This window comes from Salminus brasiliensis, chromosome 3 (genome assembly GCF_030463535.1).
Source record: "Salminus brasiliensis chromosome 3, fSalBra1.hap2, whole genome shotgun sequence".
NCBI classification, from domain to species: Eukaryota; Metazoa; Chordata; class Actinopteri; order Characiformes; family Bryconidae; genus Salminus; species Salminus brasiliensis.
Genome location: NC_132880.1, coordinates 26,901,007 through 26,918,173, shown reverse-complemented (window position 1 = coordinate 26,918,173; position 17,167 = coordinate 26,901,007). Strand labels below are relative to the sequence as shown.

General features: G+C 37.4%; 1 pseudogene; it reads right to left on the bottom strand.

The window, feature by feature from the left end:
* Positions 1-771: 771 nt before the first annotated feature.
* Positions 772-16,791, bottom strand: LOC140551081 (cytosolic phospholipase A2 gamma-like; annotated as a pseudogene).
* Between the last annotated feature and the right edge of the window lie 376 nt (positions 16,792-17,167).

The following is a 17,167-nucleotide window of genomic DNA, read 5'->3' as shown; positions in this document are numbered from 1 at the left end:
TATTTACACAGTGTACAGATCAGCTACAGGGTTCAGACCACAGAGAAAACTAAAAACATGAGATACATGTTTTTTATTGGACGGCAGTGATATATTCATAGCAGACCCATTACTGTTTTACTGTTGCTTTTTAAGCATAACATATTTTTAATAAGAAGTGTATTAAATGCTGTATACTTTCAAACTTTCAAACAGTCAAGTGAATATAAGCCAAAAACCAAATACAATTAAATTTAACTTCTAACAGAGTTAATGAAAAAACATAATCATCATACTTAAGAATAAATCACAATTTAGAGGGTGTAGGTTTTCTCAATTTAGTTAACCTCAACAAACACATAGCTAAATTATTTTCTTAATATTACTCTTGGCTTATTAATGCTGAAGTCTGTGACCTGAAAGCTAATTAATGCAGTAAATTTAGTTAAAAGCAATTTAATGTAAAGTGTTGCTCATTAGACTTGTGTGGCCACAACAATCACAAAACCAAAGAGCATGAATACATTTCCAGTTTCTGATCACTACAGTTATTATTATAAATATATAATGGGACACTAAATTATCCATCCCAAATGCAAACAAGAATTAAAATCATAAGATAAAAATTTAAAAATGCTTCATTATTCTGTACTCCTTGAAAATTCCATTACACAGAATATGATGATAATTTCTTTTCCTGTATGATGCAATCAAGACTACAAATACATTTTATACCTTTCAAAAAGAGGTTCAACACATCACAAGTACTTATACAGCTGGGTTTTACGGACTTTACCCAAGCTTAGAAGTTTTCTTCTGTTCAGTGACATATTTAATCTCCTTCAGTAGTTTCTCCTTGTTGTTTTTGATGTTCAGACCAGCTTTCTCCAAGAGATCTGTGATCATACTAGCACTGTAGTTCTGCTGAAAAGTTGTATATGTTTCCTTCCACTTTTTAATTTCTTCTGAGGAATTAGAAATATGAAGCTTAGAGCACTTCTGAATGTCATTGTTTTCAGAATACACACAGTATAACACCATCAATGTGAAGCCACTTATTACCATGAATATTTGTATGTTGGAGTTACCTTTGCAGTTAATCCTGTTGAAAAGAGGTATGTGGATCACAGTTGGAGCTTTGTAACCTCGAAACACATAGAAGTCCCTTGGTTCTAGAAATTCTCCAGGAGGTGGGATGCCTAGCTCTTTACACTTTTCAGCAGTTTGAACCACTGTCTGGAAAAAAAAAACTTTTTTTAAAATTATAGTTACTTTTTATTGTTATTTATTTTATTGTTTCTTTAAAAAAGTTATTTTTTTCTGTGTGTGTTGAGTAACTTACACACAATGATTATAACAGAAAAGTGTGATGTATAAACATTGAGTTTGGTCTATTTAGTAAAAAACAATATAGTTAAAGCACTATATTCATTTGTCATTAAGAGATTTTTATCTAGTGGTTTAATTTTAGCAAAAGTAAAGAGCTTCTAGAGTTTGTTTAAGTTTACAGTGGTAGAAAGTGTTGCTCATGCTTAGTCACATTTATAGTCCAATAAGTGCACACTTGACAATCTCGTAAAAGGACTAGGCATGTGCCAATATAATAAATAAATAAATAAATAAATAAATAAATAAATACTGGTGACAGTATTCCCATGTATTGTATAAATAAATAAAAAACAGGACCAAAAATGCTACTAAACATTATTTACTCATACTGTCCCTAATGTTACTGTCACTGTGTGCATGTGAGTTTGTACAATACCGCAAAGAGATCCCCTTCACTGAAGTCAAGAGAAAGGATGAGGTCAATGTTTCGTTCTTTTCTCAGCACTGAGAAATAGGGTGAGTTGTTTTTCAGTGCAGCATCCACATAGTCTCTCGTATCTGAGCTGAGGATCGTGGGCTCAACATCTTTCTTTTTTTTTTTTTAAGGATAAAGGTGCACGTATTCGTCACTGTACAGCGTGGACTGTACAGCGAAATGTGTCCTCCGCATTTAACCCATCTGGTAGTGAACACACACTCACACACACACATGTGTTAGGGGCAGTGAGTACACACACACACCCAGAGCGGTGGGCAGCCACTGATGACACAATCAAACAATATATAGAATTTATAATATATGCTGGTAAAACAGGCAAATCAAAACTTCCTTATCCCTTACATGAACGTTTAGCTAAGGGTGGTATACTCTTCCACTGTGCAGTGTTGCTTGCACAAAAATAATCTTAATGGAATGATCATACAAAGGAAAAATAAAGGCTTTAAAGCATGCTACAGAAAATCCAGTTCTGAGACAGTTATTCTTCAGGACTGAGCAGCATTGTATCAGTTTATAGCTCACACACAATACTTTCATATCAGCACCACTATGGGTCTCTGCGGAAAAACCACAGCACACCTTCATACTCATAAACACACTCTGCATCCTGCACTAACTGTGAACAAACCCCTGCCAAGGAATTTGGCCCCATGAAACGATATTACACTGGGCCCCACAACTCAAACAATTCTGCCAAAATACTCAATTAATACATTTAAGGCCCCTGTCAGTCACAGACACTAACATTTTCATAGAATTGTTCTTGCCATTATACTGAGTGTGTACTGGCTCAGTCACACTTTTCACTCTATACACATGGAACTCCCTTAGTATCAGTATCTGTGTCCATCTCTACTCTTTTCTTTTAGAGTCAGGTTTGGTTCAGGATTCTTCCCTATTTGTTTGCTTCTCTTTTTGTCTATGTTTTTTGGAATGTATGTTTTGATCTGCACATGTATCATCTTTCTCCAAGTGACACATTACAGTCTCTGTGAGTGTGTGTCTGTGTGATGTTTTAAATTGTAGATAATTCCCCACCTTTCATCCTGTAGACATAGTTTAAGTTCGTTCCCCAGACCCAGCGTGCAACCTTCTCGATGGATCTAACAATGATTCTCAAAAGTGCTGACAAAAGATTACATCAAAATTAAACAAAATATAATGAATAATAAATGATACTTTATTCTAAATTCATTTCTAAATACAGTTGATTACTTTTCTACCCGCGTTTCTAATGTACAGCACATATGTGGTCTAATGTGCACCCAGTGAGTCCTTGATTTTGCTACAAACATAGATGTACACATAAAATTTAGCTAAATAGCTTCCGGTCACATGCGCTTGAATGTAGATGTGTACTGTTAACAGTGCATTCTCTAAATTAAAGAATTTAAATTATACATATTTACCAAACAAAACATACACATAAGTCAGTCATTAAGACTACAGGGTTGATTGCAAGTGAATGTCTTTCTTATTATAACATTTCAGGGTAACGTGTTATGCTATTGTAACAAATGTGATATATTTTTCTGTTTTCTTTTCTTTTGTGATTTCTTTTAATTGCAAGCAAACTTAATAAAATGTTAATGAAATAAACACAGTTTGTCTTCAAGCCATTTGAACAAAAACTAATACAATCTACTTGTAAATTGTGTGCATTGTTTTGAAGCGAAGGGGATTCTACTTACAGTCACCATTTTCATTCCCCCCACTCAATTTGACAGAGCTGCACACTTTCAGGTTGTAGTCCCATAACATGTCCTCTGAGAATGTCTGTTTTGTCATCATGTGCACAGCAGAACTGATCTGGTGTCCTGTTTCATCGCATGTACCAATAAAAATGTATTTTATTTTTTTAAATTGAGTGTTTATGTGTGTTTCTGTGTCTATTTAAAAGTTAATTGTTAAAAAACTATAATAGAACAGCAGGCAGTGTTGGAGTAGTTAAAATGCATTCCATGTATCTAGGTGATTATGATTATAGATTATGAAGGTAAACACAACCTCCAGTGATTCCAGCGATCAGTGATTCATCCAAGGTTTTACAGTAAACTAAAGAATCCTCCCCATTGAGAACACTAAGGTTCAGTTCCAGCAGTTTTGAGATCACCTCACAACCATTCGGTTCATCTGGTAGGTAAAAGGAAGAAAAATATTAAGCAAAATATTAAATTCAGCCAATACTTTAATTAACTTTAATTTTATCATGTTGCAAAGTATGTTAGTGGTCATATTGCCATATATTCATTCAAAGGATTTACAGTATATGTTTTTGCTCCAGTCATGATGAGCTGATTTAGTATGCATTAATTAAAGATTTACAATCAGGAATAAATAAAGAACTTGTTAAAAACAGCATTGCTCCTACCTTTGATCAGGTTTAGTAGTGCCATATAAAGGCACTTAAGGTTCTCCTTCATATCAGCTAATGCACTGCCACATAAGCCTGAACATATTCCAAAGAAAAATAAATAAGTGAGGTAACAAGGAAACTTCACAAAATTTAATTGTGTTCTTTGACTGTTCATGACTAATGAGCCCATGCTTTCCATCAGACAGTCATTACATAAACCGAGTATAGCTCAAATGTTCTTATGACATTTTGCTCTATTTCATCTTCAAATACAGTGAGCCAGATAATTAAGGGCTGTAGAACTTTACAGAAATAAACTGTGGTAGCAAATATGGAAAATTGAAAATTGGGGACTGGCTTTAGTCTTAAACTCTCATTACTTTCAAACAATGTATATGTTACTTAACAGTGGAATTAGTTAAAAATGTATATGTCATGGGTTAAGGGCATTGTACTATGTAGGACTATGTGTGTGACAACTACACTTTGATTTGATTTGATTTGATTTGATTTGATTAAATTTGAGTAAGAATCTTGCAAATATTCCATAATTTCTGATTTTTGTTTTTCTTTATAGCAAACACAGTGAGTTTTTATCTTGTACTTATCTGCTTGCCAGCCAGCTAGTGAAAAAGCATCTTGTAAACTGCCTTCCAATTTCTATGATTAATCAAAAATTGTAACTAATTCATCTAAGCCTGAAGTTCTTGTAAGTCTGAATTCTATAAAGTACAGAGTGTACTAAAGGAGTAAGTCTGATTAGGTACCAGTCTATAGTCAGTTTATTTGTAAAAATCTTTTGTTTTTTTACGAATAAGCCTCTCCAAATGTATCCAGAAGGTTTTGGGATTGTATGTTGTTGTCGTCCAGTAGGGTTTCTAAAAATCTCCTTGTCCACACAAGAATACAAAAAGCAACTCATGCCAGCTAGCAGGAGGCGCAAATACCTCAAAGTTTTTCAAATTCCTCAAGACGTTTAATGGTCAAAAAAGACATGAGCTGTGTCTGAAACTATGCCTGATCTAAAATGCTATGACTGTGTGGACTGAAGGCCAAAATGCAGAATAAAATACTATATTTAAAAACATTACATGTGGATAGGGCCTGACAAAGAGGAATCTGTGTGTCTGCTGGAAGTTGATGAAGAGCATTTAAGTCATGCTGAGACACATATGTCTTTTTCAACTGAAATAAAGCATGATAAAGAAACTTTTTGGGGGCTTTTGTTTTTAACCTAAAAGAGCATGCCCTCAGGCTTAGCTCTCCTATCCACAAACATCTAGTGGTACTCCTCAAGATAGCACAAAATAGGACAATATTATTACTTTCACATTGAGCAGTGCATTAGTGATGTTACCTTGTAGGTACAGAATGTCAATCTCAGGCTGGTCTTTAGTTTTCTTTCCATTTTCAAATCGACTTCCCCAACAAGAAGAATCCACAAAGGTTCCAGAAAGTGAATAACCCGCCTCATCCGGAGTTATCTCAAACCACAGACCTACAAACATTGTATTGGCTTTATCATGCATAAACACAAATGCATACCCACTTCAAACAATACATGTATGAAAAGTACCTGCATTTGAACTCGACTTATCAATGACAGTGTAAATAGGATACGGATCATTGGCGTACTTGCTCCTCTGAAAGCTTGTGTTCATCAATCTATGAAATACAGAAAATGCAGAATGCTGTGTTCAAATCAGTTGTAAGTCAACTATCACTAAATTGATACTATGTGCGCAGAATTCTGATTGCATGTGAACTTACAAACATTTTGTAATTGTAAATTTAAAAGCATTTATCATGAGGCTCAGAATGGTTCATCATTATCATACTCTTCCACTATGGCCCAGTCACAAGGCCTTTGTGCTTTGCCAGAGTCCAAGACTGCACAATGGCGCTCACTCTCTCTAAGTGATTGCAACCAGAATAAAAAAAAAAAAAAGAATCAAAGAACAGTGCAATAAATAACTAACAGAATTATAAGGGGACTAGTGGTCCAGCAGGCTATGGTCCTGTCCCTATGATCAGAGGATTGCTGGTTCAAATCCTGATCATGCTGTTAGCCATTGGCAGCAGATGATTGCTTCGCTGCGCTCACTGGCGTCTCTTAAGCGATGTTGGCAGTGTTGTTAACTACCAGAGCTGGGGACCCAGTGCTTTCCTCAGAGTGTGCCAGCTACCTGGCTATGCCTCATCAGCATGAAATGGAGAAGATGTGTTAAGTCCTTACCCTCCAAGTGGTGAGAGCATTGCAAGGGGGCACTATTGCTACTGACTGAACTAGTGTCTCATTCCTGCCTGCCTGTCATTTTCTTGGCCTAATAACATTTATCATGTCTCCACCCTTGTCTCTGCCTTTGTCTCAAGTGTTCCCAGGTGTGGCCCTGGCCTTCTCAAGTGTTTCTCATTAGTCTTAGTGTATATCTAGCCCTGTCTTTGTGTCAGTCTTTGTCTGACTTTGTTAATATGTTGACATTATGCTATTGTGGCTTTCTTTGCTGTTGGCTTTCTTTGTTGGTTTTGTTCTCAAGTTATCATTGAAAGTGTGAGTATCAACAACAGGCAACCGACAGGCTTGGAGGGAAGAGCCACATACCTGGCTTCAATGCACCAGCTTGCAGACTCGCCAGTGAAAGGCAGGAAAGCAATCATCGGCTGCCAGCATTAGCAACATGACTGAGATTCCAACCAGCTCCTTGAACATCTGATCATAGTGTCCACAGGACCACTCGACCACTGTCATTTTTTAGTTCGTTATTGCACTGTTCTTTGATACTGGTTCTGAATTCTGGTTGCAATCATTTAAAGAAATATGTACTAGACATGGGACTTGATAAAGCTTTCTATTGCCTAAGGGTAAAGCTGTACAGGAGAGTGATTTTGTGGTGTCTCTAAGAATAACTTTAGAGCATAGTATGTTAAACCCATAAATAAGAAATATTGCTTAGCTATAATACCATGCACTTAGTTGACTCTAGTTGTAATCTAAAACAAATATGAAACACAGGTATTTGTTAAGTGACAAATTACATTCTTAGTAACATACACAGAGGCAATTTTTACCTCTTTTACCATGCCAGATACAATCAGTGCTGCCCATATATCTGTCATAGTGAAGTTGTCTTTTTTCTTTGAAGAGTATTTCACCAGTTTCTGACCCTTCTCTCGCCAAGAGACATTGCCGTTAGCAAGTCTTTCTTTGATATTATCTTTCACAGCCTCCAGTTTGGTGGACCAGTCTGATTCTTTATATAATGATGTCATGCACCTTCAGAGAACAGATGGAAAAGAAAAATAAAAACATCAAAATTGAGAAAACTTGTGAAACGTTTGTTTGCAGTCATTACCATATAAAAGTGAAAAGCTAGCAAGAATCACAATACAAAAGACTCAGGTTATGTGTATTGTATGTGTTGTATAATGGGCCGGAGTTGATTTGTGATCTGTACAGCTCATGCCCCATGGTTTTGCAAGTGCATGAACTGTGGAATAATTGCTAAAGTTTAACCATAAAAAAACATAAAAGTTGAGAACCCTCGTGTCATAGTTTGGTGCGTGTGCCGATAGAAAAGTCTGGCAGTTTTTACCTCATGACTCAAACTCAGCAAAAGCTACTTGTGTAAAATTGTGTAAAGCTCTCATGGGAGGAGCAGACTTTTAACACCACCATCCAGATACACACTGATATTATATCCCTCAGCCCAGTACAGTGAGTCTCACAAGACAACAGAACTAGCAAACACCATTGACAACACACTAAAGGCAATCGGCCCATTTCTGTTGTATAGTAATGTATCAAGCATGATTAAACATTTGCACGGCGGTTTTGAGTGGAATAAAAAGGATAGAAGCACTATATTTGGACACCCCAACACATGTGACCTTCCATAACTTGGTAAAGTTAGAACTATGGCTTGTTCACAATTAATATTAGGAAAAAACAGGTAATGCAAATTCCAAAACTTCATAAATACTTCTCAAACCTTGTCCCAGCCATCAGCAGCCATGGGATCCTCTGAGCAGCTGCCTAGCATTCTTTAAAGTAAAGTACTGATGCCCACAAAACAAAGCTATAAGCAGGTAGCCATCTCATTGGAAATGCAATTAAGAAATGGCAGGAACGGTGGATGTCAATATGAGGTCTGATAGAATTACTAGTTAAGACTACAATAGGCTCAGATTCTCCTGCAAAAATGTGGGCACCCCTGATCAAATTGCACCTTTTCAGATGTTTCTCATTAATCTTAGTGTATACCTAGCCTTGTCTTTGTGTCAGTCTTTGTCTGGCTTTGTTCATATGTTGACATTATATGCTATTGTAGCTTTCTTTGCTGTTGGCTTTCTTTGTTGGTTTTGTTTTCAAGTTATTTTTGAAAGTGCAACCGACAGGCAACCGACAGGCTTGGAGGGAAGAGCCACATACCTGGCTTCAATGCACCAGCTTGCAGACTCGCCAGTGACAGCAGCAAAGCAATCATCGACTGCCAGCATTAGCAACATGACTGAGATTCCAACCAGCTCCTCGAACATCTGATCATAGTGTCCACAGGACCACTCGACCACTGTCATTTTTTAGTTCGTTATTGCACTGTTCTTTGATACTGGTTCTGAATTCTGGTTGCAATCATTTAAAGAAATATGTACTAGACATGGGACTTGATAAAGCTTTCTATTGCCTAAGGGTAAAGCTGTACAGGAGAGTGATTTTATGGTGTCTCTAAGAATAACTTTAGAGCATAGTATGTTAAACCCATAAATAAGAATTTTAATTTGACCCCTGGTCAAATTACATTTTTCTACACATTATAGAACACAATTCCTATTTATTGTCCAAATATAATATATTGAAAAAAATATGTACCATTATTTTTGCACTATGTTTTTTTTTCAATATGTTAAGCAAATTAACAGTTTGTGTTTGATTCTCATTCATGTGTTGCACCTGGAACTGGGAGCATTTAAGCAGCTCACTGACTGCTACTCGCTGCCATGAATTGAATCTCCTTGACTCTCCACGTGGCGGTGGTGTGTTCACGTAGGCTAGAGGTCTGATCTGGTTCAAGAGATATCCTAGTTTAGTTCTAGAAGAAAGCGTGTTGCTTCACTTCCTGCTCATGCTCCTTGCCGATCCCAGCTCACGAGACAGTCACGGAGTACTCAGGTTCGGCTTGCCTTGCTATCTAGTCTAGCAGCTGGCTCTCCAGCTACTCCCTTTGTTTACCCAAAGCACGGCTCTGGTTTTCAGTTAGAGTTTCCCCTGTGTCTCAAGCGAGGCTTGAGGCTTCTGTTGTCCCCTTCCCTTTAGCATATCCTTTTTTTAGCCCGGCTCAATCCCTGTCTCTCTCTGCTCCTCCCAGTCCCAGGTTTGTTGTGTTCACCACTTTGTTTGTCACCTTATGTTTGTGTTCTAGTTTTAACCCTTAAATTGCTGCACCCTGTTTGTTCTACACCTTACCTTGTTACCCCTTTTGTGTTCTAATAAACACCCTGCTTAGTTCCATCTCTGCGAGCTGTTAATCCTGTCTTATCTAACCGTACACGCCATGACAGTCCAAACCTTTTCACAATTCATATATAATGTTATACTCATGTAAATTAAGATGTAAGTACTGCACTATGCATTATACACTGTGTCTTTATGTGAAAGTCTATTTGTTTACCTGTGTGAACATGTAAAAACATATTCTTAAGCAGTACCATGTAGATCCTGAGACTCCACTCAGGTACGTGATGCAGTCCAGCAGTCCCTCTTTTTTTAGTTGACACAGTGATCCCAGCAGTCCAACCATAGCTCTCAGACCACCCCCAGAACCCAGCACTGCGATGTTAGGCACCTCATCCTGTCATCAATAAAACACAAATCTTGACCTTAAAACCCTCTATGTTCTAGATGTTCTTTGTTGAATCATTAAAACACTCTGTACAATGCATACAGTAATGCAGATTAATTATTAAATAAAACAAAAAAGTATAATACTATAGCACAATATAGTGTAGTGCAGTGCGACATCATAAAAAATGTTTGAGAGTTACCTCACTGCAGGATATATCATGCTGCTTCAGGCATTGTTGAACTTTCTTTCTCCTTTTGGTCACATGCTGCCTCTCAGCTTCATTCAGAGTATGGCCAACTCTCACCTCACTGCTACACACATTGCACAAGAAGGGTTTAACCATGTAATAGAGATGTCTCATATAACTGCTGCACACATTACACATGAGGTGTTCGAACCTGGTATAATTAATTTTATTTTAATAAAATGACATTTAAAAAAACTTTTTATTTCAAGTAAATAACACAACTTGCACGAGTAATTGAACTTTAAGAAACTTAAAGAAAGGGCTATAAATACCTTCTAGATGCATTGAACTGGTCCATCTAGAAAAAAATATGGCAAATTTGAGAAGCATTCTTTTGTAAAAAAAAAACAAAACAAAACAAAAAAAAAACCGTCCTGTTGAATGGTCGTTATTTAGTATTGTTGACATTTTGTTGGCTGCAACATGTTGAATATATTTGACTGACATCTACTCACAGCATGTTACTTATGTTACTTACAACATTTTAACACTTTTTGTACAGTATAAAGTAATAGTATAACAGCATAAAGTAGACAACAGAATCAGCAGTACTTAGCAGAGCAGACTTTTGGCAAGGAATTGCTTGAGAAGCGGATAGTACTAAATCATTTGCATCATTGCAGAGTTACTAAAACATTTAACTAGTACACATGATCTCAAGATACACCCAAAGTGACAATGAATTAGACCCCAGTTTCATTAAATGTGTTTCAGCAATCAAGGAAACAGTGTAATGTATCAAACTGTGCCTCTTAAAAATAAAAATATTATTAAAAAGCTTAATGAAAATGACAAACCTTCACTTGTAGATGCTGAAGTCTATAAGCAAACCTGAATGACGCTTAATAGTGAGTTTGAATTTATAGTGAGTGCATTTGTGGGCGTATATGATCTTACCTGTCAAAAGCCTTTATGATGGTATGTGCTGGTCTGTACACTTCTAAGATATGTTCACGATCAGGTTTTACATGGGGACAAAAATAAACAGTCGAGGGAAAAAATTTGCAATAACATTGGGTTACTTTCGTACAGAGCAAAACACCATTTAGTTTATAGTCACCCAAATCTTTTCCATGAGCCATTCTCCATCCTGATTAAAACTTCATATGTTTGCTTCAGATTGTCATTAAGCTATCTGCTATCAGTTTCGCTAATGTGGCCAATGCCCGGGATGTGGCCAAGACAGGGATGCAAACTCAGAGAATTTGGTCTGAAGTTTGGGGTGGCTTTGGAGACAGGATACATAAAATATATAAAACTGGAGCCAAGGAAGAAGAAGGGAGGAGATGGGACAGTGGTGGGTGTGAAATTGTCTATCACAGTAGTAAAGAAGAGAGGGGAGGATATATAGCACCCGAGAAATGAGGAGGTGAAGTTCAGGGTGATCTTTATGCCACTATGTTAAGTTAAACATATGGAGTTTGGGGTGACTATGGAGTCTGTGTTTGATGCCAAAAGCCCCAAAACTGATGCTTAATTGGATGCTAGCAGTTAGTGAGTTGTTTTATCTTACTGTCCTTTATAACCAAGATCAGGCAGGGATGAGGTGATGAATGAACTGTACTGAAGTGTATTCTTAGCATCTGAGAAAGCCAAAAAGTGGTGGTGGAGATGAAGAGTGCCCTGGTGGTGATTAGCAAAAGGGTGAGGAGATCCAAAAAGGAGCTTGTACAAACATTTTATAGTTTATTCCTCTAGGGTAGTGAGCTAAATAGAAAAGTGAGTGCTAGCAAATGTAAGGAAAGCAGTTGTTGTGTGTAGAAGTTGTTGTGTATAACTGTTTCTAAAAATGGTGATGATGATGAGGTTTGGATAGAGGAGACAAAGCTCTGCATTTCTGAAACTGCAGATGAGGGTCAGCTATGGGATTGCAATGGAGAAAGGAAATAAAAATTAAAGTTGGTAGAAAAAGAAGAACTGTGAAGGGCAGCCAAACTAAAAGAAAAAGCAAAAAAGAAAGGCTGTCCAACACAAGAAGGGTCAGGGGGATGAGAGTGGTTGGTGGTATAGAATATAGGGCCTAGGAAATGAGCAGGACATGGTCTGTCCCCCAAACTTAAGTTATTATTAAACTCAATTTAATTAAATATGAATGATTGAAAAGATGGACTGTATTTACAAACCCATCTGTATAAATGGATGGCGATGTATTCACTTAACATATTCTGTGGCATAACATTAGCTAGTTTTTTTTTTTGTTCTAATTAAATGATGTAGCATGTATTTCCCTTTAAATACTGCGCTACTATAAAAAATGTCTTGCAGAACAGGTGTATGTCAGAAATGTAACATCAAACTTAGCTTTAAAATAATTTTTTATTTTATTTTAATAATTTATGTGGATTTATGTGAAAGTAAAAATAGAGGTACTCTTGTACAGTTTTTAACCTTGTTCACCAAACTTGATACGACCAGCACTTGCCAGTTTGTTACCCTTCTGCAGTCAACTGCCATTTCCATCTGAGATCCTTTTGGTGATGCGTTTTACAGTCTCCAGTTTGGTGGACCAGTCTGGTTCTTTGTATAATGATCCATGCACCTTTAGAGAACAGAGATGTCTTTTAATATAATGAAAATATTTTTTTGATATAAATATTTTGAAATATATTTCTTCTCATAAACTTGTATCGTCTTCTAAAACAATTCTGACTTTAATTTTATCAAAACACACCAAATATACCACATTCCACGTGTTTGTTAAGAGGAAGTAGTCAATGACCAGAAGCCAGTTTCACCAGCTAAACATGAGTCTAATCGTAGTTATATTTGAGTTGTCAAACTTTTAATATTAAATCTGTTGCACTTAGGAATATAATTTTAGTGTGGCTCTGAGGTTATAACATAGCACTGCTTAATTTGTTTTGTGTTAAATTAGGAATGGAGATGGGTAATTGTGTAGTCTAGCTTGTCAGCCATTCCAGTTATCACCAGTAAATCTGTGTCACTCCTATCCACATTGCTTCCCCTCCACGCTGTCAGAGGTCAGCCTCATCTGAATTGTAGTTGGAAATTTTTACTTGATCCTCAGTAAGACATGTACTATTGCATATTGAAAAGAATACTGTGTTCATTTTTCTTCATAATTTAATTAAAAACTGTAAATCTTATTTTAAATACATTACACAAGGTGATATACAGTGCCCTCCACAAATATTGTCACCTCTCTTTAGGATGTGTTCTCAGACTTCCAATATATATACAGTCATGCCCAAAAGTATTCATACCCCTGTCAAAGTTTGACTTAAATTTACTTTTATTTAACCAGAAATTATATTTTTGCCTGGAAATGACACAGGCATCTCCCAGGAGATAACACGATGATGTACAAGAGGCATCATTGTGGGAAAAAATATTTCTCAGCTTTTATACACATTTGAACAAAAAGTGGCATGTCCAAAATTATTCATACCCTTCTCAATAATTAATAGAAAAGCCTTTATTGGCTATTACAGCAATCAAACGCTTCCTGTAATTGCTGACCAGCTTTTTGCATGTCTCCGCTGGTATTTTTGCCCATTCATCTTTAGTGATGAGCTCCAACTCTTTGAGGTTCGAGGGTCTCCTTGCCATCACCCTGATCTTTAGCTCCCTCCACAGATTCTCAATTGGATTCAAGTCAGGACTCTGGCTGGGCCACTGCAAAACATTAATGTTTTTGTCTGCTAACCATTTCTTCACCACTTTGGCTGTGTGTTTTGGGTCGTTGTCGTGCTGAAATGTCCACCGGTTCCCAAGGCCAAGTTTCTCTGCAGACTGCCTGATGTTGTTGTTGAGAATCTTGATGTATTGCTCTTTTTTCATGGTGCCATTTACTGCGATCAAGTTCCCTGGTCCATTGGCTGAAAAACACCCCCAAAACACTAGGTTCCCACCACCATGTTTGACAGTGGGGATGGTGTTCTTAGGGTTGAAGGCTTCTCCTTTTTTACGCCAAATGGTGCACACATCATTGTGGCCAAACAATTCAATTTTTGTTTCATCTGACCATAAAACAGAACACCAGAAGTCTTCTTCTTTGTCCAGATGAGCATTTGCAAAGGTCAAGTGGGCATTTGTGTGCCTTTTCTGGACAAGTGGTGTCCTCCTTGGCCTGCGTCCGTGGAACCCAGCAGTGTGCAGTGTCCATTGAACTGTCTGCCTTGAGATGTCGCCACCAGCAGAGTCCAGATTCACCAGGATGGCCTTGGTGGTGATCCTTGGATTTTTCTTCACCTCTCTCACTATTCTCCTGGTCAGCACAGGTGTCACTTTTGGCTTCCGACCACATCTTCTGAGATTTTCCACAGTGCGGAACTTCTTGTATTTTTTAATAATACTTTGCACTGTAGCCACTGGAACTTGAAAACATTTTGATATGGCTTTATAGCCCTTTCCTGACTTGTGAGCGGCCACAATGCACAGCCGCAGGTCCTTAGTGAGCTCCTTTGTCTTAGCCATGACTGTCCACAAACCAACTGCAGAGAGCTGCTGTTTTTCTCCTGTTGAGTTGATTAAAACAGCTGTTCCCAATGAATCAGGGGAATTAGGATGCTTTAAAACAGCTTGGACTATTTGGAATGGTATAGAACTTTGGATTTTCCCATATACTGTGACAGTTTTCAAAGGGTATGAATAATTTTGGACATGCCACTTTTTGTTCAAATGTGTATAAGCTGAGAAATATTTTTTCCCACAATGATGCCTCTTGTACATCATCGTGTTATCTCCTGGGAGATGCCTGTGTCATTTCCAGGCAAAAATATAATTTCTGGTTAAATAAAAGTAAATTTAAGTCAAACTTTGACAGGGGTATGAATACTTTCGGGCATGACTGTATATATTTTTAATATTGGTTCATTGAAACCCAGTCAAAATGAATGAATGTTAAAATATCCAAAAGGTCCATGAGTCCCCATTTAAACCGAAAAGGTGTAAATAAAACACTTGCATTACAGACACATAAAAAGGAACATAAGTAAGAAGAGGAAAGTGGAGTAAAATGATCTCAACAAATTAACAAATGTACAGAAGAGAGAAAGAGAAACAGAGAAAGAAAGAACCATCAGGTGCCTCTTTACTGAACTAACACTTGACTTGGTCAAAGCAGTGTTATCTTTTGGAAATTATATGTAAGTGTCAAATACCTGACATCTCATTCATTATCATATATATCCATACTTCTATGATTGGTCTTGGATGACTATAATATGTAGGTTAAAGATTAGCGCAACAAGTTCTCATGTCACATTTAATGTCTCAGGTCTCAGATAACAGTTTGTAAAGCAATTAATAATAAGTGTTGGGGAGGTAGTTTACCCAGGGTAGTGATTGAAAGTTGATTCAAATGTCATTTCTTTGTGCAATTTGTCATTTCAAAACCAGATGGCTTAGGTCTTTCAGCACCACAAAATGTTTCTCAAATTTGTACAGTACAGTGGAGCAGCTAGTTTTTCCCGTTTGTAAGAACAGTTGGGTGTGTCACAACTTGCAATTGTGCAAGCGTGTGATTGGCACAAACCTCCATTTGTAGTCACACAGTAACTGATCCAAGCTTCCCTGGAAAAGCCACAAATATGCCAGTATGCAGCACAAGAATGGCAAGGCATTTCATTTGACACCACTCTAGTGTTGTACCTTTGGTTTTTTTTTTTGTAGAACTGCAGTAAACAACCAGCAAACATTAAGACCACCTGTTAATCTTGTAATTTATTGATTTGAACCATACTAAGGGTTCTGGATTAGATGCAAGGTGAGTGATGCGCAAAACAAATTACAAAGCCCACCAGTCTATAAAAAAAACTCTCAGACAATCACAAATGATTGACACAAAGATGATATATCATCATCATATGTGGTTCATCATCAAGGTTTCATAAGTGTTCAGTACAGTAGAGAAAAAGTAAGCCAAAACAACATAAAACTGGAACATAAGGCTATGAGGGACATCAGCTTATTCACCTGCTCCTAAAATCAAGGGTATTAAGAAGAGATTGTCCTACTTTTGTTAAAGTAACTGTCTTTACTGTCTAGGGAAAGCTTTCTACTAGATTTTTCTGTGAGGATTTGACTGCATACAGTAACAAGAGCGTTAGTTAGGTGAGGATGTTGGATCATCGCCACTCCACTGAATTCCTAACTTTACAACTCATCTATGTCAGGTCCACGTTATTACGTTCCCCTAGGACTCCGCCCATGGACCTCAATAGGAGCCGGGATTCCGGAACTACCCTCGTTAAGCACATTTGATTCATCTGGGACTGTGGCTTTATAAGCCCTTGCACCACACTTACTCAATGCCGTGAATTAGCTCTGTTACAGCCTCTGTATCACTGCGTTCCATGGTCTGCTTAAGGGAACAGCACTCTAGTCTTGGTGCTTCCTGTCCTGTTGTTTGCGGTAACTTCGATCCTCTGGTTTGTCTTGTACCGATGGCTTGCTTTCTTTGCCCTGCCTTAGTGTTTTCCTCCTTGTTTGGCCGAAGCCCTGCTTCATTATTCTGTTTATTGCCCAGCCGAAGCTCTGCTTTGTGTTTTTGTTGGACACCCCTCACCATGACATTCATGTCCTAGATCGTAAACTGATGGAGGGACTGCACATACGAGTGAAAAATAGCTTTGAACATTTGCCTTTACCACTTTAATAACTCTTGATAAAGCCTTTTAAGGGTGTACCATTTGTTTTTACATTTACATTTACACTTACGGCATTTAGCAGACGCTCTTATCCAGAGCGACTTACAAAGTGCTTTGCTATTTACCCAAGAAAACCTTCGCTAGTTAGAATAGGCTAATAATTCAAAAGATACCTCTAAGCTTAGACATTACTAAACACAATACAATAAGGCGACCATAGAACTATTCGTCCAAGTACTCTCTGAAGAGGTGGGTCTTCAGTCTGCGTTTGAAGACAGCGAGTGACTCGGCCGTTCGGACATCCAG